Source organism: Mus caroli, chromosome 2 (genome assembly GCF_900094665.2).
Source record: "Mus caroli chromosome 2, CAROLI_EIJ_v1.1, whole genome shotgun sequence".
Classification (NCBI taxonomy): Eukaryota; Metazoa; Chordata; class Mammalia; order Rodentia; family Muridae; genus Mus; species Mus caroli.
In genome coordinates this window covers 90,748,357-90,773,589 of record NC_034571.1, presented here as the reverse complement: position 1 = coordinate 90,773,589, position 25,233 = coordinate 90,748,357, and the positions used below count along the sequence as shown (strand labels likewise).

At 35.0% G+C, this 25,233-nt stretch overlaps 1 protein-coding gene across 6 annotated transcripts in view; it reads right to left on the bottom strand.

The window, feature by feature from the left end:
* The window catches only part of Lrrc4c (leucine rich repeat containing 4C), a 1,249,590-nt gene that overhangs the window by 677,256 nt on the left and 547,101 nt on the right, over positions 1 to 25,233 (bottom strand). The gene's annotated exons all lie outside the window — the stretch shown is intronic.

The following is a 25,233-nucleotide window of genomic DNA, read 5'->3' as shown; positions in this document are numbered from 1 at the left end:
GCCTCTGCCTCCCGAGTGCTGGGATTAAAGGCGTGTGCCACCACCGCCCAGCATAGTCTCATTCTTTTGCTTGCAGATCAATATATAGAACTCTCAGCTCCTTCTTTAGCAACACATCTGCCTGCATTCTACCATACTTCTTGTCATGATGATAATGGACTAAACCTCTGAAACTATAAGCTAGGCCCAATTAAATTTCTTCCTTTATAAGTGTTGCCATGGTCATGGTGTATTTTCATAGCAATAGAAACACTAAGATAATCCCCCAAACCTATTTTATACTATAAGGGGGGGGGGGATTTGTTCCTAAATACATTTCCTTGACTTACACACACACACACACTCACACACACACACACACACACACACACACACACACTCATGTAGTGGCACACTTTAATCTCCACATTTTGGGGAAGTTTTACACTAGGTATATAGGTTTTCTAGTCCAAGAAAGCAAGTAGCCTAACTGCAGATCTTTATCTCTCGCGCGACTTTTCACTAAATTCAGTCCCTAAGTCTCACTAGGCTCAGTAGTAGACCTCCTGCTGTAGCTTCCTTTTCCTTTCTACCCTCATCTCTAGTGCAACACAGAATTCCCTAAAACTTCCTTCTCCACACTCCTCCATTTATCTGAGTCATAGAGGAACAAATACTTAAGGAAACAGATACATTTAATCAGATTTAAATATTACCCAATGTATTGATGCCTTGGAGTATATGCTATACATAATATATTAAAAATTTGATTTCATAAATCATATAACCAAAAATTTTATTTACAAAATTGGTCCTTACAAAGGCTATACTAGATGTGAGAACACCATGTCTTTTGAAATGTGATTGTTGATATTGTGACAGTTATTCCCATTTGACCTTTGAAGGAAAGTAGAACTCAATTCAAGACTAGTTTTTCATGTACCATCATTGTAGCCTTTGGTATATAATTTCAAACTTCTCTGTGCCAACAACTTTTTTTAAATGAATTTTAAGAATCATGTGATTCCATAATAATTCTTAAGCAAATTTCCACAGGTTTCTGCTTGTTTTGTATTTTATAGTTTTATTCTGATTGTTTTGTTTTTATTTTGGTTTAGACTCTTTTGTTGTCCATTTGCTTGTTTTGGTTTATGCTTTGTGACTTTCATTTTAAGCTTTAGATTGGATCTGCATAGAAGACCTAGAAGCATGGGACAAGCTTCTAATTTAAAAATAACAACATCATGTTCATCTTTATAGACAATGGCGAGATCAAAACTCTTACAGTCTGCTACATAGCATTGATATGAGGGTGGTGTCATGGACAAAATAAAAAAGACTGTCATTATTACTTTTAGCATAGGCTCTTCAGACAAAATCAGTAAAGTCATACTCTGTCAACAACTGGGACCAACTCAGGTCTGGCAGGTTAGAAATGGTTAAGGTTCATATACTTCTATTATATACAGTTTACATATTCACTATAGAGATCTTAGATGTGATGATGAATTTTAAACAAGACTGTCATTAGCTAATACATAAAGGATAGAAATATATTATGTTTCTTTGTAATAACCACTGGGGACACAGAATGGAGTAATTCTTTCAAGTGTCTTTCTATAAAGTTTGATGCTGCTTCAGTCATTGGTCAAGATCAATTCAATATTAGAAAATAGTTTCCTGAAATTTAAAATCATATTAGTCCACTTGCTTAATTTTAAAACCGTTTGCAAGATAGAGTCAGTAGAACTGAAGTAGGTGTCAAAGGTATGTTTAATTCAAAGGGGAAAAGAAAATGTGCATGCTTGAATGCATTTACTGGCCTTAAGTGATACACACACACACACACACACACATACACACACACTCTACTACTACTACTACTATTACTATTACTACAATAAATATCAGTGGTAACCTATGATGATTCATTGGTGCTTGTCTAAAAGGCTGAGGTGAGAAGAACTTTTAAGATTGTATTTGCATGCAGCGAATTAGTGATGTGGTGAACTAATGAAATCTCTTCTAAGTGTAAAAAATATGAGCTGTTTATGTGTCAAGATTTTCTATCATTAGTTTGGACATAAATTGAGCAATTACCATATTCTTTGACGATCAAGAAAAGAGGTTCAATCAGAAAGGAAACCTGGTTTAACCATCCTCTCCCCAACCCCCAAGGATTTAGTGTTATTCTGTTATAATCAGGGCACTCCAAAGATCAAAGGAAGCAAAGACAAATGAAAGGATCTTTTGGGTTGACTCCTGAATTGTTTTAAATTGCGACCAGCCTCAGGGCCATGAATGAATTAAATGATGAATAGCATTCAAAAGTCATGTAGACTTAGTTCATTATATCAGCTTATACTCTTAACAATCATCAGAAGAATAAACACTGAAAATATGTAGTAAACAAAGGCTATATTGGGACCTAGATGTGAGTCAGCTGCCATTGTAAAATAAAAGTTAAAGATATTACATTAACCCAGTTTAGGACATATTAGTGGAATTGAACAAAAGGTCCTTGGTAGGGAGCTAAATAGACACACTTCCCATGATATCACTTTTCTGTGAAAGTCTGTTTAGCTTACTGCATACAGAAATTCCCAGATCTTATAGGGGTAAAATGATTAAGATTATTTCATCTCATAGACTACTTAGAGGTTAGGAGCTTTTTTTTTTTTTTTTTTTTTTTTTTCCTCTTGAGGAAGACTGAACTGCTAACAATGCATAAGTTTCACATCAGAGCACTGCCCTCTGCTGACCTCTGAAGCCATCTGCTCCCACATGAGTACGTGTTTACAACACACACACACACACACACACACACACACACACACACACACAGAGAGAGAGAGAGAGAGACAGAGACAGAGACAGAGACAGAGACAGAGACAGAAAGAGACAGAAAGAGACAGAAAGAGTTTACCCTCTTTCCTGCCCCCCTAAAAACCCCAGAAAATAACATATTGGGTTAGAAAACAGGATCCATTCTTCTGGATCCAAGGAATACACATTAACATCAAAGACAGATGTCAACTCAGGGTAAAAATATGGAAAAAGATATTCCATAAAAAAACCAAGATATTCCATGAAAATGGACACAAGAAACAAGGCATAGGTATTTTAATATCTGATAAAGCAGACAGAAAACCAAAAATAATCAGAAGATACTACATAGTCATCAGTAGAAGCATCCAACAAGAATACATTGCAATCTTTAAAATCTATGCACCAAACACAATGGCAATCAAGTTCATAAAAGCAACATTAATACTGTTAAAATCTGCCTTACATTTTTGAGATGGAGTCTGGCCTTGATCCTGCAGATCAGAATTGCAGGTAGATGGACTGATTAGTCATTTCTGGGCTCTACCTATCCTTTCTGCCCATCCCTGGAGTAGTGTTTTATGCCATGGTGGCTGTGTCATGGTTATGGAAATAGAAACTTAGGTTTTAGGTTTGAAAAGAACTTTATCCACTGAACTGTTGTACCAGATGACAACTCTTTTCACTTTGTTTGTTTCTGTTTCCTTTTCTTTATTTATTCTTATGAATCTAAGAAACATTAGAACTTTGAAGTCACTCCAATGTTTATTTTCAGTTTCCTGATAAGGAAATGCTGTGAGTTCAAACACTGATAATCTCTGAGTTATTGATGATACACTGGTGTTACATTAAATAATGAAATCAAAGCACTTCCCTTTGGTGTCAATTAACCAAGAAAAAGACCAAATTTAAATTTGCTGCTTCACTCTCTTGTGTTTTCTCTCCTCTCTTTGTCTGTTGTATTAGTGTGAATCTGTGTCTGCCTGAAAGCAGTCTGCTTAACTGGTGCTGTGTCTGTGTCTAGGTTTTTCTGCAGGTAACTGACCCTAACAGAAGTTTATTTTCTCTCTCTTACTGAACACATAGAAAGTACCACACTTGGAAAAGGAAGGACAGATACTTTGCAGAAATATTTAATAGTTTTCAAAGGGATTAAGTCACTGACTTCAGATGTCCCCAACTGACCCAGATAATAAATAGTATTATAATTATAATTTGTAATCAATTAATATCTATATGGTTATATATATATACATATATATGTGTGTATGTGTATACATATATATATGTGTGTGTATATATTATATATAAATATATGTTGTATAAAATAATAGATACAGCATCATTATAGTCCATTTTCATTTTTATTTCCTATGGATATTTAAGAACAATTACCTTTAATACACTTTCATAAAAGGTATTTCCACTTTGTACACATTTTATCTTTGTTACTATATTTAGCCAGCTTGTGAAAAGTTATATAATTTTTACATTTGAATGATTAAACATTGATCTAGCTAATGAAAGGAACAAACAAGGACAGATGAACTTTGTATGGTGTCTGTGTTTCTCTTTTATCTGGAATAACTCCTATGACTTTATTAGTCCTGATAATAACAATTACACATTAATTTCACAATTGAAGACAAGAGCTGAATTGACTGAATATAAAAGAGATGCATCCTTAGATAAATATTTAGAAAGTCATTTTCCCTGTAGATATACTAACTAAAGTTAATGTTGTAATTGTAATTTGGGAGTTAATGTCTTTTTAATAGCTGACACTTCCATTTCTCTGTTTAAAATGATTGTCAGAATGAAGCTCATAATAGAAAATGTCTGGAAATAAAGTCCATTTTCCATGTCCTCCAACTGTATTATGAAAGAAGTATGTCTTTTGTTTCCTTGTGCTCAGATATCAAAAAAAAGAGATTAGTGCAAAATGAAATATAAAATAACCCCACTTCCGACAATCACATCTCCATTCTGGCAAATATAGCAAATGTGCTTTTATCTCTCCACTGAGATGATTTTTACTAGAATGAAAGAGTGCAATGAAATGTTTCCTTATTAGAACTAATATTCATTCTTTCGACTTTCCTTTCCCCAGAGGGCACAGTTAAGATCCGGAGTCTGTTCAGCTTCACAACACCTCCTCCTCCTCCTCCTCCTCCTCCTCCTCCTACTTCTCCTTCTTCTTTTTGACTTTCTTTTTTTTTTTTTCATAAAATTAGATCCAATTTTATTAAGGATTTCAGATTACATATTTCAGACATCTAAAGAATAGAACCATTTGGGGACTGAAAAAAAGTCATAATAAACACTGATCCTTGAAGCTCAACACAACAATTTCCCATTATAAAACATGAACCAGCTATCTCTTCACTTTGGCAACAGCTAACTTTTCAGATGATGCAAAATCCTCACAACACCTTCTTAATCATCTTACCATCCACAAGCCATGGCATCAGTTACTAGGGCTTGGCACACTCATGCAGGTATAAGTGGAAATGTGCCCTGGTGTGTGTTTTAGAATTCTTTTACAATATCACACACAGAGAGAATAGTAAAGGTTTAAGTATCTATAGAGTATTAGTTTATTATTTGTTCCTTTTTATATTCTGGCAAGCAATGCCTATGAAGAAACACATGGCAGATCACAGTTTTCATCAAGTATTTTGTAATTAGTTGCTGGGTTGTGACACCGAGCCTGAGTTTCCACAGCCTTTAGAATTTGATTGAAAGACTTATAACACACATGCACAAACACAAACATATAACCCCCTCACACACACACACACACACACACCACACACACACGTAGACACACAGGCAATTCTGCTGCCGACTTCACAGATGAAAAATAGTAAAGTTCATGATAGTTTTAGTATTTGTGTAATTTTAATGGCATTAATCAATGGAAATTTTATTTTTATATTGTTCACTTAGTTCTGGCATTGCTCTTTATAAGTATAGATATATGAAAATAAAGATAGATTACTTATATTATTTTGCTGTTCCTTTATCTGGTAAACACTAATGGTTTTCTTATCTCTATCATAAACTTAAATGTCAACTCTAAAACTGTAGGGAGTCACCATGTCCTCTATAATAAAAGTTCAGCTAAAGAGAAATGATAGTTTGTGGTTTCTTCAAATTCTGGGAAGACCTATAAAGTCCAGAGAATACTTCGGAGTCTGAAACAGTTTAAATGTATAAAGTCTTGAAAGAATATTAATTTGATTAATATGTTTCTGTGGTAGTATAACTGAAAGCATTACTTACAGCAATATGCAGAAGTTTTAAAATGTTGGGTGAGTGTCTTAGTTAGGGTTTCCATTGCTGTGAGGAGACACCAAGTCCAAGGCAACTATTTTTTTCTCTCTTTTTTTAATTAGATATTTTCTTTATTTACATTTCAAATGCTATCCTGAAAGTTCCCTATACCCCCCTGCCCTGCTTCCCTACCCACACATTCCCACTTCTTGGCCCTGATGTTCCCCTGTACTGGGTGAGGCATATAAAGTTTGCAAGACCAAGGGGCCTCTCTTCCCAATGATGGCCGATTAGTCCATCTTCTACTACATATGCAGCTAGAGTCAAGAGCTCTGGGGGTACTGGTTAGTTCATATTGTTGTTCCACCTATAGGGTTACAGATCCCTTCAGTGTTTTGGGTATTTTCTCTAGCTCCTCAATTGGGGGCCCTGTGTTCCATCTTATAGATGACTGTGAGCATCCACTTCTGTATTTACCACCACTGGCATAGCCTCACACAAGACAGTTATATCAGAGTGCTTTCAGCAAAATCTTGCTGGCATATGCAGTAGTGTCTGTGTTTGGTGGCTGATTATGAGATGGATCCCTGGGTGGGGTAGTCTCTGGATGGTCCAATCCTTTCGTCTTAGCTCCAAACTTTGTCTTTGTAACTCCTTCCATGGATATTTTATTCCCTATTCTAAGGAGGAATGAAGTATCCACACATTGGTCTTCCTTCTTCTTGATTTTCTTGTGTTTTGCAAATTGTATCTTGGGTATTCTAAGATTCTGGTCTAATATCCACTTATCAGTGAGTGCATATCAAGTGACTTCTTTTGTGATTGGGTTACCTCACTAAGGATGATATCCTCCAGATACATCCATCTGCCCAAGAATTTCATAAATTCATTGTTTTTAATAGCTGAGTAGTACTCCATTGTGTAAATGTAACACACCAAGGCAAATATTAAAATGGACAACATTTAAAAGGAGCTGACTTACAGGGTCAGCGGTTCAGTCAATTACCATCAAGCTAGGAAGTATGGTATAGTCCAGATTAGCATGGTACTAGAGGAGTTGAGGGTCCTACATCTTGTTCCAAAGACAAACAGAAGACTGTCTCCCATGTGGCTAGGAGCAGGGTCTCAAAGCCCACCCCACCCACCCCACAGTGATACAATTCCTCCAACAAGGCCATACCTGCTAATAGTGCAACTCCCTGCACTATTAAACTACAACAGTGAATGTATGAATTTCTTAAAATGTGCACTCTTTGTAAATAGAACAGCAGAACACACTTCTTTTGTCTAAGAAAAAGAACAATACGATGAGGCCTGTAGAATGTTGCATAAGATATGACAGAAAGAAAGTAAGACACCCAGATTGGGGAGATGGGGAGTCAAAATATGTCTTCTAGACTGGACATGACCCTTGCTCTCAAGAGTTCACAATAGGTGTGTATCTGCCGGAAAGGTACAGAATATTGGACCCATCAATCTTTTATTGTGGACTGAGAAGGTGAACATGAGATCCTAGCCTATCCAGTAGGGATTATTGGAAAATAATGGTTGTTAGAATAAAGAGTATCATTTTATTCAATGGTATAGTAACAGATAAACTAATATTGCTTCAGTAAATATACTCTTTTACATATAAAGGAAAAGACAAAACCTCTTATTAAATTCAGTACACCAGAGAAACAAAAATTATGTAAAATTAGGTGGGAGACTCACCATGAAGAAAGGATTTAAAGGGGAAAGAGAGATGGGTGAGAGATTGAAGAAGTAAAAATCGTGTGTGTGTGTGTGTGTGTGTGTGTGTGTGTGTGTGTGTGTGTGAAACTTTCAAACCATATTTTTAAATTTTGTTTTAAAATATAATGCTTTACTGCATCTTATTCTCGGTTTTATAGTTGACATACATTGCTTAACACATCTCTATATTTTTATATTAATTTTCTTTATGGATAATTTTTATGTTATGTTTTGGTGCAACATATGTTTCATAAAGAATTAAAATGCATAAAATGGAGTATTCTTGGCAATGACATTTGAGTTTTTTTTTCTTTTGCTTTTGCCTTTGCTTGTGAGAGTAAATGAAAAAAAAAACATAAATAGTCCTTTGTAATTGATTCAGATGATTCTAATGAAATCACTTCATCTTGAAACAGTCAAGTTGGTTTGTGATCAAGATAAATCTGCCATCTTTCCCCCAGCACTGCTCAGAGTACAGAGAACAGGTTCCAAATTAGCCATAGCTGAGACCAATCATTTAGTATTCATTTTGTCCCAGAATGTAGATTTAGGAAGTGGTAATTGTCTAGCATGAATATTGAAGTTTTGGTCACAGGATAATCTCTCATGTTCCCTATTGCTAAAAAAAAAACTTGTTTTGGATCACCACAGTTCAAGTGAAAATTGTATTATGGCAATAATCTCCAAATTCAAATGAAGATTTTATTTCAAGTGTATGCATAGCTAATTGATTTGTAACCAGTTAAGAAAACAAACAAGTTTTAAGAGAGTTAAAGAAAAAGCAATACTGCATTTTTCACTGTTTGGTTTCTACCTGATTGTGGTTACCTAAATTAAATTAAGTTAATCAAAGTTAAACAAAACAAAGTGTTAATTCCTCAGGTAAATAGTTACACTTCCAATGTTTCTGGCTATCACTTTGTTATACATTATCATTGACAGTACATAATTATGCAAAACAGGTGATCCTGTAAAAGTCAACATACAACAGGTAATAGGAGAAAGAAGTAGGTTATTATTGGAATTGATATGATTTTTGTCTTAACCTACTCAAGTAATCCTGTTCTTTTTACTAGAATCAATTATATAATAGTTGAACTGGGCATATATTTTGTACTATAATGCCAAAGTGTTTCAAGAGATTAAAATCACAGTCTTAATAGTGACCAGCAAAAATCCTATTCTGACACATGGATAATAATGTCAGACATTATTAATGGCTTACATCCATTTCCATTGGAAAGCTATTTTAAAACTTTGAGCAGAGTGGTGGTGTTGCATGCCTTTAATCCCAGCACTTGGGAAGCATAGGCAAGTAAACTTCTGAGTTAGAGACAAGCCTGATCTACAGAGTGAGTTCCAGTACAGCCAGGGCTATACAGAGAAACCATGTCTTGAAAAACTAAAAAAATAAAAAATTAAAAATAAATAAATAAATAAATAAAACAAAAAAAAAAAACTTTGGGTGTAGTGGACCTTTGAATTTGAATTAATATTATCAAATAGTTTGATTCTTCAAAATAAATCAAAGGGTCTAAATGAGGAGGAATGGGAAAATAGGTGTCAATGAGGCTCCTGTGTCCAAAGAATGCGTGAAACTATCATCATACCGTTAAAATAGCTCTTCAATTCTTTTTGTATTAAATACTAGAGATTTGGAGGGTAGAGAGCTGAAGGCAAAAGAGATTTTACGTGGGTCCTCTGGTCACACTTCTGCACTTGACTTGCAATTGAACAGCTCAGAAGCTTGGGTCACTGAAAGTTTCATTTCTAAGCTCAGTCCCCTTATCTGAAAATTAGAGATACTAAAATGGTTGATGCACAGAGCTCTCGTAAGGAAAATAGGAAACCAACGACAGCAAAGCTCTTAGTGTTGCTGGTTCTGTATCTTGCATGGAACATCAGTAAATGATGGCCACTTTGCTACTTTATGGATGTTTGGGAAAATTACACTCATGAAGATAATGTAAATGAATTATGAGAACCATTTGCAAAATAAAATCAAACCAAAGGTTACAAATGAAATTCTGGGAGGATCCAAAGATTTATGTGTAGAATTACCATGTTATGAGTAATTATTCTCCTAGATATGTATTGCAGAAATTATAATTTAAAAATAAAATCAAATAGGAAGACAGGAGATAGGGACGAAGGAATAAAGGAAACGAGGAAGGAAAAGACTGTCTACACTAATTTTGAAAGCAGAAACAACTCGAATGCCTTTCAGTGAGGTACAAACAATTGTGAGATATACAAACTATGGCGATTTTTGTTGTTTTTGTTTTATTTTTTTATTTTCATTTTTTGTTTTTGATTTTGTTTGTTTTTTTTTTTTTGAGAAAAAGAAATGAAGTTATGCTATACAGCTCAGTAACACAATGTCAAAACATTATGTCTCAGGGAAGAATCTGAACCAAAGACACAGATAATTTTAAAACATATAATCTTTTTAAGAACAGAAATGCAATGTATAAATTTTATAATTGAACTTGGTATTATGCAATCTTCAAATTTCACTTTTTCCTCTACTGGTCAGGGGGTGGGGTCAGGGAAACTGCATTACAAATAACATTCATGGACAGTCTGGGAGTATGAACAGGAGTACAGACAGGACAGTTCAGAACTTGGTAAGCATCTCAGCGTGATGCTCAACCAATGAGAGAAGCTACTAAATAAAACTGAAGATAGAGTTAAAACTCTTTGTCCATCATAATATCTAAAGTTATTACCATATTAGCCTTACTGTAATGAAAAACAAAACCAAAACGGAACAAATAAGGGTATAAAGAAGTTTTGAGTTGGCCTTGTTACTTTTGAATTCACTTCTTTCCCTGATTAAAAATGTAAATGTTGCCACATGTAGTGGCGCAAGCCTTTAATCCCAGCACTTGGGAGGCAGAGAGGGGCAGATTTCTGAGTTCGAGGCCAGCCTGGTCTACAAAGTTAGTTTCAGGACAGCCAGGGCTATACAGAGAAACCCTGTCTTGAAAGAACAAAAAACAAAACAAACAAATAAACCAAAAAAAGTAAATGTAAATGTTTAGGGAGTGAAGATAGTTCAGTAGATAATACTAATTGCTGCCTAGGATGGCAATTGACTTTGACACCATAGAACATACATGGTGGAAGTAGAGATTGTCTCCTACAGGTTAACTTCTGGCCTCCACACTTGTGTCCTGACACATACATACCCATACACATAACACATACATATACCCACCCCACCCACCTGCCCACTCCATATATATATATATATATATATATATCACAAACCAGTGTGAAATTTAAAGATTAATATGTTTCAAAAAGGTAAGTTTTTAATCTTTTTAGCATTTTTATTAGATATTTTCTTTATTTACATTTCAAATGTTATCATCCCCTTTCCTGGTTTCCCCTCTGAAAACCCCCTATCCTCTCCCCTCTCCCCCTTCTCACCAACCCACCCACTCCTGCTTCCTGGTCCTGGCAAGTGGATTTCACAAATGCAAGAAGCCAAACTTACATGTAATACTGCAGCTTGTATGAGGCTGAGTCTCTTGTGCAAGACATTATCATGAAAAAGGGAATTGATTAAGTTAATTTTCCTAACAAGTTCCAGCATCATATCTTTATTTTTAATAATGTATGATTACTGTAATTTTTAATATTTATATCATAGCATCAGTCCAATAACTGGCTTTAAATATACATAGCAATGGCATGCAAAGGACAAAACTGTTTTCTCCTCCATGCATAAGAACATTTCTTGCTATACAGGGTCTGGGAATGCAAAGACCTCACAGGAGAGCCTGGCCCCCCACCAAAATTCCAGATTCATGCTCTGAGTATCAAAAGCAATATGAGTAGAAAGACTCAAGAAACATCTGGAGGGTTCTTGAAACATAAACATGTTACAGGTTGCTAACTAAATAGCTTATTAAATAGCAGTTCAGATTCATGCAAAGGAGGAATTTTTAATTTGGCCATGGAACACAGTTTTTTTTTTTTTTATAAGATTGGACCATTCTTGTTTTTCAGTCTTTCAGCAGGACACATATTAATTAGAATCACCATTTGCTTATTTCAACAGATTATGAGAAGCAAGCAGTGAGAGTCATCACTACAGCACAGGGAAGCTGGAGATATCATTATTTGTTTAAACAGCACAAAAAAAAAAAAAACAAGCAAAGTTAATTGTTTCTTTCAACTTCAATTGCATTGTCCTGTCTTGTGTATCCTTTTGCCCACGGCTCATCAGCCCAATAACAAAGCACAGACTAACTCACTTCTACTACTAGTGGTCTGCTTGCCAAGGATGCCATACAGGGTTTTGTAAACATTCAGAGAGAGGCAACCCCTAAGGTGGAAAACTGTCATGACATTTTCAAAAACTCGAAACAGGTAATTCAGGATGCTGTCTTAGAACTCGGTGACAAGAAACTCCCTTGATACCTTGTGCCAAGGCAAACATGCTTAATGGTGTGGGGGACTCTTTTTAACTAAGTGCACACATGACTACAGCTTCATAATAATACAAGATAAAGGTCAATTAAATACTCATCACTGGAAAATGAGATAAAGAATATCTGCTCTGCCTGAATTAAGGATATTCATAGATTCTCTTTTATTAGTTCATTTTCAACTTTCTACTTTTGTTAAGAAGATTTTCCTCACATAGGTATGTAAAAAATTTCAGTGGAAAAAAAATCATCTCCACAAGGAAAACCTTGATGGATCAAAGTGTAAATTACCATCTGGCCCAACTTTTGAACCTGCAGAAATAATCAAACAATATCAACAAACCATTCTTAGCAATCTCATCAGTGGATTATGGAGAAGATATCCAGTGTCAATTTAATGAAACTTAAAGAACACCAGAAATCTTCTGATGAATGTGAATGTTTTTATACAAAAAAAAATCAAATACAAATAAAAGCTAATTTGAAATGTGTAAAGAAAACTAAAGAGAGCAACTCCTAGGCTTAATATGAAGGACATGATTAAGGAAAGTATCCCTTTTTCAGAAGAGTGAAAAAAAGAGGATGAAAACTAAGTAAAGTATGTTAAATATAGAATTTTTCAATTTTGGAAGAGATGACATGAAGATTTTATTCTATTAAGTTACTTGTGCTATAGAAGTAACAAACAAACAAAAGCTTAAGAGGAAAACACTACAATTGAATCCTACCAGTTTGGATGGTTAGATATGGTCTTAACTTTTGATAGAATGAATTTATCAATACATAAGCAGCACAAAGTCTCTGATATAAAACCAATGATAATTCTCCTTTAAAAATTGGAAGGAAGGAAAGAAGAAAGGGAGGGAGAAAGGAAGGAAGGAAATAAGGAAGGAAGGAAGGAAGGAAGAAAGGAAGGAAGGAAGGAAGGAAGGAAGGAAGGAAGGAAGGAAGGAAATAATAAAAAATGATCTTTATCTTTTCTTACTTTCACAATTTTTGTATAAATAATAATCCAGTTTGCTTTCTTTCCTCTAAGAGAAAAAAAAAAACAGAAAAAACCAATTCAGAAAAGAAATATTTCCTTTTTAAAACCTCAAAAAGTCTGGAAAGTAGAAAATGTCAAATTTAAAAAGTTGGGTAAATGGGGATCAAGTATTAAATGTTAATGATGTCTTTGGGTACAGATGTTCACAAAAATTATACACATTTTCAATTATTATGTAATTAAGACTCTGTGACCTTACTCATCACAATTGAGTCTACTAGTCATGCTGCTATGATCGTCAACAACATTGCAGACTAGAAGATAACTATTCAGTACCCTGGTCAAATGTTTAGTGAAATGAAAAGTTGTTATCAGCTGTGCAAGACAGTCAGGATCTACAAATTCAATCAGGATTGGTTATCTCATCTCTGAGAACCTTGACTTCGCTGTGATGTCTGACTTGAATGGATAAGAATAATTAAGATTAGTATGCCCTCAAAAACGTGATACAATGGCAATCACATAAGGAGTTCAGCAATGGCAGCCCCATTCCCTTCAAAAATTCTGTCCATTTACATTTTGATCATGTAATCTTGTGAAATGGAGTTTTGTTTCTTTCTATATATATTGACTCAACTTCTCTTTCTTTTTCTTCTTCCTTTCTCTCACATCTCTCACATCACCTTCCTCTATCTGAACATAAAAAATTCTACTACTGGAATATCTACCCTGTGGATATTGCCTCACATAGTAGACAAGGTGCCTTATCTGTGAGGTATTCTTTCCTATCCAAAGTTTACATTTCTGTTTACTCCCCTCTTTCACATATTTTTTTAGGTCTACAGTAAGAAAGCTGAGCTTGAGGACCTCATAACCTGTTTGAGGACCAACAGATTCCTGTGTTGGGCTTGCTATAAATATTGAATAAAGAATACTCATCTCAACTGTGACATTCTACATGTATTCAATGTAGGAAACACATGAACAGGGAATTGCAAGTTAGAAAGTAAGAAACTAAGCCATTTGTAGTATTCCTTAGCTCTAAAGCGCTGTTGAATAAATCATATCCTTTCAGGAATTTATTCCCAAATCTACACACTCTTTATAATAGGGTCTATGATGGTCTGAATGAAAATGGCCTACATAGGCTCATAGATTTGAATGGTTGGTTGTTAGGGTGTAGTGATATTTAACAAAAATTAGGACATATGGCCTTGTTGGAGTATGTGTGGCCTTGTTGGAGGAAGTATGTCACTGGGAGTGTGATTTGGAGTTTCAAATGATCAAGTCAGGCCCAGTGTCACCCTTTCTTACTGTTGCCTGATGACCCAGATCAGAGCTCTCAGCTACATCTCTTTAAGGCTATGTTGCCTGCCATGATGACAGTGGACTGTATGTCTAAAGTGTAAACCAGCTACAAGGAGATGTCTTCCTTTATAATAGTCGCCATGCTCATGGAGACTCTTCATAGCAATAAAAATATTGACAAAGATAACCCTCTGACTATGAACTTTAAAATGAGAAAACAAGCAATTCTCTCTCTCTCTCTCTATCTCTCTCTCTCATTCTCTGTGTGTGTGTCTATGTCTTTGTCTCTGTGTGATGCATATATATGTATGTACTTATTTATATATAACAGGTTTTCAGTTTGCTCCACCAACAAAATAAGCCAATTCAAGAGGAAGTAAAAATATAAAAAAATAGAAGCAGGTTTATTGGGGACAGCTTTTGGGCAATTCACTGGTCTCAGGAAATGAGGCCAAAGAAGTCCCCAGGCAAACAGGGAAACTTGGGAGCAGGGGGAGAGTGGAGAACACAAACAGAGAAGAACCAGGGAGAAAGAGATCTGGAGGGTTTTTTATTTGCAGCACACACGTGGCACACCTGGGGCAGATGATGATGTCAACAATTGCTAGATTCCTGTGATCATGATCAGACCAGTGGAAATGCCTGTGCACTCACAGGTTTAGGATTAGGGGTCCTGAGTTTGGAGCTTAATCTCATATATGAGTCTCTCTCTCTCTCTCTCTCTCTCTCTCTCTCTCTCTCTCTCTCTGTGTGTGTGTTTGTGTGTATGTGTGTATGTGTATAGATAAGAGGTCACCTTTGGTTACCTTTCTCTCTTACTAAACATATAACTTGACATTTCTGCTGTGATAGCCAGCCATGAAGCCCCAGACATGCTCTTGTCATTAATGCCACAGTGCTGGTCGATATAGATGCATACTGCCATGTCTAACATTTTCCATGGGTGTTAGGGAACCAATCTCATTTCCTTATGCTCGGAAAACAAGCAGTTTTTTCTATAGAATGAGCTAACAATTTTAATATGTTAATATATAAGCATCATGATCACTGTCCCTATAATTTAAAAGTCATGTGCAACATCCTTATTAGTAGTCAAAATGGTAGATATTGATGTAGAAGGCAAAAATTTAAAAAAAAAAAGGCTTCTCCAGAGTAATGTGGTGTGCTTTGTGTATTTTCTCCTTTACTACACTCAAAGTGCTTTGTAACACCGCATTGAGAAGGCAAATTTTCAGGGGTTACGGCTTATGCAACTCTTTCTATCAGAATAAATATGGTGGCAAAATGCAAAGGACAACAGCTAGATTTACATGAGTGGGTAATCCAAAGTGATGGGTATTCTGATGTGCATATCTGAAGGCAGGATCAAAAGCCAGTCTTTCATAGGTTTGCACCTGTGACCACACCTGCTTCTCTCCTGTGCTGTCTGAGAGAAGTTTTTTTTTTTTTTTTTTTTTTTTTTTTTTTTTTACATAATCATTAGAAGATGCCAGTCTAGCTACCTACAAGGGAAAGGGTTCATAGAAATCCACATGGGCCCCTGCATTTCCAAGAAAGTTAAGCTTGCTCATGAAATGCACATTCATTTTCAATCTCTCAAGGAAGATTTAAGGAAGGTTTTGAAATTCTGGTAGAGTTGGTCCATGATAATTTGCTAGGCTTGCCTCATGTTGGGCTAATATTGATTTTTTTTATTAAAGCCTGAGTGTGTAGAGAGATGCTCATGAGGCTCTGACCAGTGAGAAAAGAGGGGATAAATATAAGCTAAGCTTATGCCCATCACAAGAGAAGTCAACTGTGTGCCAGGGGAAACTAGACATATTTGGATTAAATATTTCATTCTGGTTTCCTTACACTTCTTAGATTGAGAGAATCACAACATTTTAAAGTGTTTCTTTTCTGTACATTAAAATAAAATTGCAATTCCTAATGTTATATCAAAATTTTATTGTTAGATGGCTAAAATATTTCCTGTAATAATTTGTAGAGTTAATGTGAGTAAGGTGAGAAATACCTTATTACAACTCTCAGGACACAGTTGCATCAAGAAGCAAATGGCACTGTAGCATCAGTCTTTAGATATTCTTGTGTTGAGGCTCATAAAGACTGCAGTTTGATTCACTATACTTTCCTTAGAAAGCTGCTTCCTCCATGTAATTATAGTTTCCAGATTTACTTCATGAAACAAGTAAAAGTAATAATAATAATAATAATATGACTTTGTGAATGTGGTGTATTAATCAATATGTTCCTACCACTCAACAGTCCTCACTATAAATGAGAAGACTTCACATGAATGTTAACTCATAGGACATTAATGGTGATGCTAATAAAATCAAAATATTTCAAAAGTCTTGTGTTCCTGAGATCACTCAGTGGATAATGTGACTAAAAACTGCAGCAGTAGATAATGTGCTCTATATAAACATATAACAATAGTTGGAAATATATTCCATACTTCTGTATCTAAAATTGCTGTGCTACCAAAGGAAAGCTTTTATGAGACATCTTCAGATGCAGAAAAATGACTCCGTGTTGCAGAATACACTGGCTTCAATAAGAACGTGTATAGGAATTGTTTCCTTCCTACACCCTGAGACAAAGAGTGATCAGTACCCTGAAAGGTGCTGGGATAGGAATAGGTTTCTAGGAAATTTAAGGAAGCTCAACTCATAAGGTAATATTGTTTCCTCAAATGTAATTGAAGAAAATAAGTAAAAATATATTTATAGTTAATTTTATTTTGAGAAACCAATATGGGGGTTTCAAAAGGACACTGGATTTTACTTGTAAAACACTGGATATATATTGGTCTGTTGCTAGTAGAGGCTGGCAGGAAATGGGCCAGTTACTCTCAAATGTTCTAGAAGATGAAGCTATGGGATTTAAAAAAGGGCAGAGGTTACTCTTAGAGTTAATTCACTCACTAAATATGTATCGAATCATTTTAAATGTTATTTCTAGAAAAGGTACTAGTTTAAATATCTGCTACTGACATTATAAGCTAAAACAACATAGATTGCTTATTACAAATGAACAGAATGTATATAAATTTATGTTAGTTCACAAAATGCAAGTAAATAATGAAGAAATATACTAATAATCATTGATAGTATAGAAATATTTATTCAAAATATGTGTACATTAGATCAAAACTTTTATTTAAGCAGTTACTACACTATCTTGTCTGATAAAGGACAATAGAAACAACAGTCTTTATTTGATTAGCACTTATAAATGTGGTCGCTTGGATCCCAAATTCCTGCTGACGCAAGATGCTAAAATAAAAAAAAAAAAACAAAAAGTTACAAATAATGAAGCAAAACACAGGATGACAGAAAGAGGATATATTTGCATGTTCACAACATGCATCTGAAGACACAAGAGCAACTTGCAAGGGGTCAGCTCTCTCCTCTTACTTTGCAGAACCTGGGATCAGACTCAGGTCCCTGTCAGGCTTGGAAACAAGTGACTTTACCTGCTGAGCCATCTTGCCAGCAGCCTCTCTTGCAGTTACTTTAAATAGCATGATCTGCTATTGGCAGACAGAATTGGCATTGTTTCTTGGGGAATAGTGAAGCATATGTACATGTCATGGACAATCTGTTTGTAAAACACTTATGGTGAGTTTGTGTCAAATATATCTCTGCAAAGCACAATCTCTGTCTAGGTTGTGAAAATACCTTTCTCACCAGGAAGGAGAGTGATGGCCTCTGTATCACCAGGAAGGTATGCTGCCAATCCGCCCAGTATCAGTGGGATTCGATAAAAATAAAATGAATTAAAATAGCAAGACCACCCTGAGCTACATAAGGCTCTGACAGAAACAAGCAGAATACTGTAAGAATTACACAAAGGGCAGAAAGAAAGCAAAAAAAAAAAAAAAAAGAATTTGCAAAGTAGCTTAAAGTTATAGGAATTCTCTAGTGACAAAGGTTCATCTTTGGTTCTCACTAAAAAGCCAAATAAATCCTATTAGCTCCTTAATTTTATGGAAAATTTGTCATTCTTAGTGAGCCAGCTGACCTGTTTTTAAAAATAAAAGTCACATAAATAATTGATCAAATTGACAGTTTCTAATTTTAGATGAGTCCCAAAAAATCAGATATGTTTCTACATCAATGTATTTAAGTCTTGCCAAGGTTAATTCTTGATGGGTCATGGCAATTTGAAATGCATGTACTGAGAATGTTTTTGTCTCTCCTAGTAGGTCACTTGGACAACCATGCAATAGGAATTCTGGTATTTCACTTACTTTGTCCAAACACCTGAACATTTGGTAGTAGTGTTGGATGTAGTGTTCTCAGAGGTTCTGCGATGCAGCATTGCATGTTCCATCTGACCTTGATTTTGAGGCAGAGGTGATGCTTCACCAAAAGGCTTATAAGAATGATTTGCATATGTTGAGCTAGAACTGTCTCCTTGAGCTCATATTTCATTTATGGAAGGAAAGACACAGTAAATGAAAGTTTTTGCACTGCCACATGTGCTGTGAGTCTCAAGCCGTTCAGCACAGTGAATATTGACAGTTAGTGCCATGGCTGTGGATAACCCATGAGACACACCTTTAGAAGTGTAGCATCAGCGATGACACTATCACTTTAGTTCCTCTCAATACTATTTTTGTATACTGCCTTGGAAAATCATATCCTCTGCGCTTATGCTCTGTGAGTCTACTGTCATGATCACTGGAAAATCACCTTCCGACTGAAAAGGTATTTTGACAAATTCAAAAACCTCAACCATTGGAAAATTTGAAGTTGCAATTTGACAGAAGATAAGGATCTCATAAGTAACTGTAAAACCTTTTCACATGCTGGGACCTCAATCTGCCAATGTAATTATGCAACCTATTTCGTTTTCTTTTCTTTATTTCTGTTATCTTCTGTTTTGACAGGATCCACTTTTGTACTACACTGTCCAACTCTGCCAGTCCAGTTATTTAGCTATACACATAACCAGGACACCATGTTCGGAATATTTTTCAAAGTATGTTGTAACACTTACCCATAACACAGAACCAGTTAATTTATGGTAAGTGGGTGGCTGACTCTGACTGACAGCAGAAAAATGAATTTGAAAGAACAATCCTTCATAAATATTACTTGAGCAGTAATGTGTGACTAGTCCTGTGAGATAAACGGGAGAAATTGTTAAGTATGCCCTTGGGAGTTCACGGTACATAAAGGGGCTCATATATAAATGATGCAAAAAAAAAGAAGTAAATAAACCCATGAGTAGGGTTGAAGTTAAATAGCAGCACACACAAACTCTGTTCAAAGAGAAAGTAAATATGTAAGTTGTTAATCACAGGGAGATTCAGATAATCCTGCATAGAATTCCCCAAAATTGGACTGAGGAGGAAACGGGGGAATGAGAGAGTATCATGTCATCCTGAAATAAAATTTAGCTAAACAGTTTGTTTTAAAAGTGCTACTTTTAAGAAGAAAGAAAATCAAGAGTATACAAGAAAATCAAGAGTGTACTTTGTATAGTACAATACTATACAAAGAAGGGAAGAAAATACAAGGCCAAAGAAGAAGTCCATAAAAATTCCCCAAGCCATAGGGAATACATATTCCCTATTCTTCCCAAAGTAAGCTAGCCAAATACATCCTATCCTAGATGTTCTTACAATTTGACATTCCTTATATGGAGAGTTGAGGTCATCTCCTCTTGAATTTAGGCAAGCCTGGAACTCTGATGGAAATGATGTCATCTACTTACTGAGCTACTTTCTAAAAGGTAGTGGACTTTTGAAAAAGCTAAGAGAGAATTGCATGTGTAAATGAGAATATACCCAGCTGAAGTTTAATCAGGGAATGGAGAAGACTTTGAAACTGCATTCTTTCTACAGGACAATAAGGAAGCAGCAATACACTAGTGGGGCATGTAATGCCATCTAGCTGAGCCTGATCAAACACTAGAAACATGCTAAGATACAGGAAAATAGTTGCTGTCATTTTTAGCCAGTAAATTTCAAGGTGACGGATTATACAACAATATCTTGCTGGGTAGGTATTTTGATGTGGTCGATGAGTGTGAGTGCGCGTGCACGCTATGGGGAAGACATTACTGGTGACTTAGTGACTAAATCCGGGGTCTGTGTGTGCTAATAATGTGTTCTCTCATTGAGCCACAAATCACCATTTTTCATATTTTTTTCTATCACCATTTCCTTTGGAAACTATAGGACTCTTGTTCATTTAAACTGAATGAGTATATGAGAGTATATAAAATAAAAATTATATTGCTAAAAATATGAAAATGTTTCATGTTAATGTTACTAACATCAAATTATATCTAATATTGTTAGTAGTAACAATTTCAAAGTTTTGATAAAAATAAATCACAGTTTTGCAGTATTGACATAAAGTCTAATGTAGCATGAAAACAGATTTTCTTAAAAAAAAAAATAATAAAGTCACCAGTGCTCTCTATAACACTCTTGGTTTGTTGCCTACATTTATAATTGGGAAAAATAATTTCTCTTAGACATTAGTAGAAATAAAACATATATACAAATACTTAATTATGTATGCAATTTATTTTCAGTTTCCAGGTCAAGGAATTGAATTATGTTACATCTTTAAAAGTAAAAAAAAAAAAAAGTTGAATAAATGTACTCAGAAAACAAACTACATCCTTATTAAAAAAGCTTGAGTTCATATGATTGCACCCATTTAGTGGCCTTTAAAAATTATGTCATCCTTCTGAGACTCACTCTTCTAACTTACAATTATTATTATCACTTCTTGATCCAAAAGTTTTAGCCAGTAAATACTGTGCTTTCTTTGCTGTGGCGAAAGAGTCAGTGAATCTCCATCCTTCGGCTTTATAATCATCACACTAGTATGGAAAAAATGGGTGAATGGGTTCTTCTTGCTCTGATGTCGTTTTCCTGGGACACTCAGTCTAGTAAATTATATATTCCAATAGAACATGAGGTGTCCAACAGAACTAAGGTTTAGGACTGTGTTTTACTCATTTCTAAGACCATTAATACATACCAAACACTTTCACTTTGCTAGTTATTTAGAACTTGCAAAGAGTGCAGGGTTATTGGGTTGGGGCTTTCAGGTCATAGCAATACTCAGACTGTTACATATTTTTTTTCTCCCAAAAGAGTCAAAGTAAAGTGTGAAATTCATGTTTTCTGTTTCTGTGATTTATGTTATTGAGAACAGTTTCTCCTTCTGTAGTTTGTACTCATTTTCTTTAATTACCTTCACATTTAAATTTGGTTAATTTGAATGTATAATGGCAGTTACAGCCTTTTTTCACCAGAAAAGAATTTTGGGACAAAAAGTTCTCAAAATAAATTACCCTTGTGTTCTAGATATAGTACTTTAAACATCATTCTGTTGACCCATGTTCTTAGCAAAATATCTTGGTTTGATGAAGGACTTTTAAAAATAAAATGTTGCTACTTAGATGTCTACATTTTCATTTCATTTCATGTTGGTAACAAAATATGTAATGTGTATGTATTATAAATATATAAAATGATTTAGTAATTCCTCACTTTTGTTTTTTATCTCCAATATTTTAAAATTTACATATTGGGTCAACAGTATTTTTCTGTAAAAAGCCAGGTATCAAATATATTCAGATTTACAGACCACATGATTTCTATCCAAGCATGCAACACAAACAATAAGTACAAATTAGAAATAGCTTCCTTAAACTAAGACTTGATTTATAAGGGCAGTGATTCAGTGGATAGTCTAGTGGGCTTTAGTTAGAAATCCTACACCATCCAAGAGTGATGGCTGAGAAAAGTAGGATTTATGCAAGCTGATATCCTGGGAAATCTTTTAATAGCTCCCAAAAGATTGATCAGATAATAGCCCTGCATTGCCTAAAGTTTGACATACTTAAGAATAAAAGAGGGTTAGGATATTAGGAAAGTCCTGAAGGTGAGGTCCCCACCCCTTATGACTGTGGGGTAGAGACCAGATGCATTAAGCAAGATTTCAAGGGTTGTACATTTAGTTTTAGTTTCTCATTCTATCCTCTATCCTCATATGTATTCCACCTCACCCCCACCTCACCTTTTGTTAAATCCTTTGCTCTCCTGCATGTTATTCTCTTCTTTCTTGTGTCTTCTTTTCTCTTTCTCTGTCTAGTGAGAACCTCTTTAATTGACAGTATAGATGATGTCTGTCCTGCTATACTCATCCCAAAGCCCCAAGCTCTGCTTGATAGTTTGTTTTTATTTCACCTAGGTTTTAAGAGACTATGCATAGCCTCAATATAATACAAGCATTTGCTACCAAGACAGGCAATTCTTTCCATTCTGTTTATTCTGCTTTTCCTCTCACTTAAATTCGGATAAGATTGGAAGATGTCATATTTTTCTGTGAATTCCCAATGAGACCAAGAAAGTGGTATAAAAAAGCCTCTTAGTTCAAAGCCTTTATTAATTGGTTCCTGCATTTCAGAGGCCTGGTGAACATCTATCAAAAACTTGTACTAGAAAAAAAAAAAATGAAGAAACTTATCTTGTAAAAGTAAATTCAATTTGCACCTAATTTATAGTTCATAATTTAATTCACATTTTATCTCATTTGTTAAGTTCAAAGATCTAAAAAAAAAATAATGTTTGGTTTATATAGTATAGAAATCTATGAAGACTTCTTTAAACACAAAGCTTTGTATTGTATTAGATAAATTTCCAGAGCACCCTCTTAGAGGCAAAGGAGAGGGGCATGGGTGGGGTGGGTTCATGGAGGACAGACTGGAAGGGGGAGGGCAACATTAGAAATGTAAATAAATAAAATAAGAAAAAAAATTTTTAAAAGGTAGATTTCCTGAAGAAATTTGTACGTGCTAGATTCTAGGCTAAACCTTCAAACTAATACAACATAATAGACTTGATAAAAGTATTTTTTCTAAAGATGAGGTAATGAGGATTGTGTTAGCAATAGTTAATACCATGCACTGGCTTATATACCATTGAGCATACTAAGTTCTAGGTTGCTATTTTGTAGATTTGTTGCTTATTAAAATCTAACATTGATATCATATATGCAAAAAAATTATATGACAAAATAATGTCATGAAAATCATCTAAATATTGACACAGTTGCTTTTAAATTTCTTAGTTTAAAAATCTCATTAATATACATCACCATACTGCAAATGTATTCTACTTACTGCTCAGTTTGCAGTTCTCTTATATTATGCTTCATAAACAATTGTCTTAAAGCAAATATACAAATAAATGAATACATACATAAAATATAACTCCTACATTTTATGTTCTGACTTACATTTAGATCTCAAATGAAACAATATGTATGCAAAAATGAACTGTTGAGTAGCAGACAATCGAATTACTGAGCTTAAAAGTAGTGCTTAGCCTTTACTTAAGCTAAAATATGAATACTGATGTTTGGGGATTGCTAAAGTTCTTCTAAAGAAAGAAAATCTGGGTTGGACAGGAAGCCAGATGCAAGAACTAACTTAAAAGATGCATGTGGCAAACAGAGTCAGTTTCATCAGCACAGGCCATATCAAATGAGCAATGTATAACTTTCAATGGCTGAAGATCAAAAGTATAGATTCTGTGGCTTACATGTAAGACAAACCTGAAAGGACTTTACTCTATTTGTTTCTTTATCCTGTGAATTCCATTGTAATTTTAGAGCCATATTTCAATGCTAAACACAAGTTTCATTCAGCCTCAATTCCAGATGTACAGCATCATTCACAATCTCTCTAGCTTCTCCAAAATTATTTGAGGCAAAAGAAAAGAAGAGAAGAGAAGAGAAGAGAAGAGAAGAGAAGAGAAGAGAAGAGAAGAGAAGAGAAGAGAAGAGAAGAGAAAAGAAAAGAAAAGAAAAGAAAAGAAAAGAAAAGAAAAGAAAAGAAAAGGCAAGGCAAGAAAAGCCTGAGAAATAGTGGAAAAGCACTTCTTAAAACTCAAGTCATTCTCTAGAAGTAAATAACGTTAAAAGGCTGAATCTACTTGGACCGAGTAGATACCATTCAACTACTTATTCACTCAACAAATATTTTTTAGCCTCTATCCTGTACCAGATACCTTTTAAGTACTTGTTCTCCAAAGCCCTTATTGATTATCTCTTAAGTTGAAATTCCTCAAGATTTTTCCTGTTCTCAGAGTTACCCTGTTTTGGGGATACCTGCATGATGTGCAATAACTTTGTCTAGTAGACAAAGAGACAGGAGTCTCCCATTCTCATTAATGAGGAGTTGAGGACATCGGGAGAGCAGCTTTGCTATACCACTGGACAGAGTATAGAAAAAGTTGCGGAGAATTCTTGTAAACTTGGGAGCAGTCTCAGTCAGCTTAGATGTAAATAAGTACAAAGTAAACAATACTTTTATTTGTCTAAATTATATCAGTTATTCTATTATTAAATGAGTAAAAGAATGCTTTTACTTCATCTGAAGTCCAATCTACCAAGAGAGGTTTCAGTAGAAAGATTCCTGTGTAAATTCATTTATGCTCTACACTAACCCTGCTGTATAGCACTTGTTAAAAGAATCTCAATGTCTAAAAAGTAAGTTTCAGGACAGCCAGGGCTATACAGAGAAATCCTGTCTCAAAAAACAAACAAGAGAAAAGCACCGGGGCAGCTGGGGCGCAGGGTCGGCTGACACTCGCCAGCTACCCACAACACCCACCACAGGATCTTAAGACTTCTGGTGAGTGGAGCA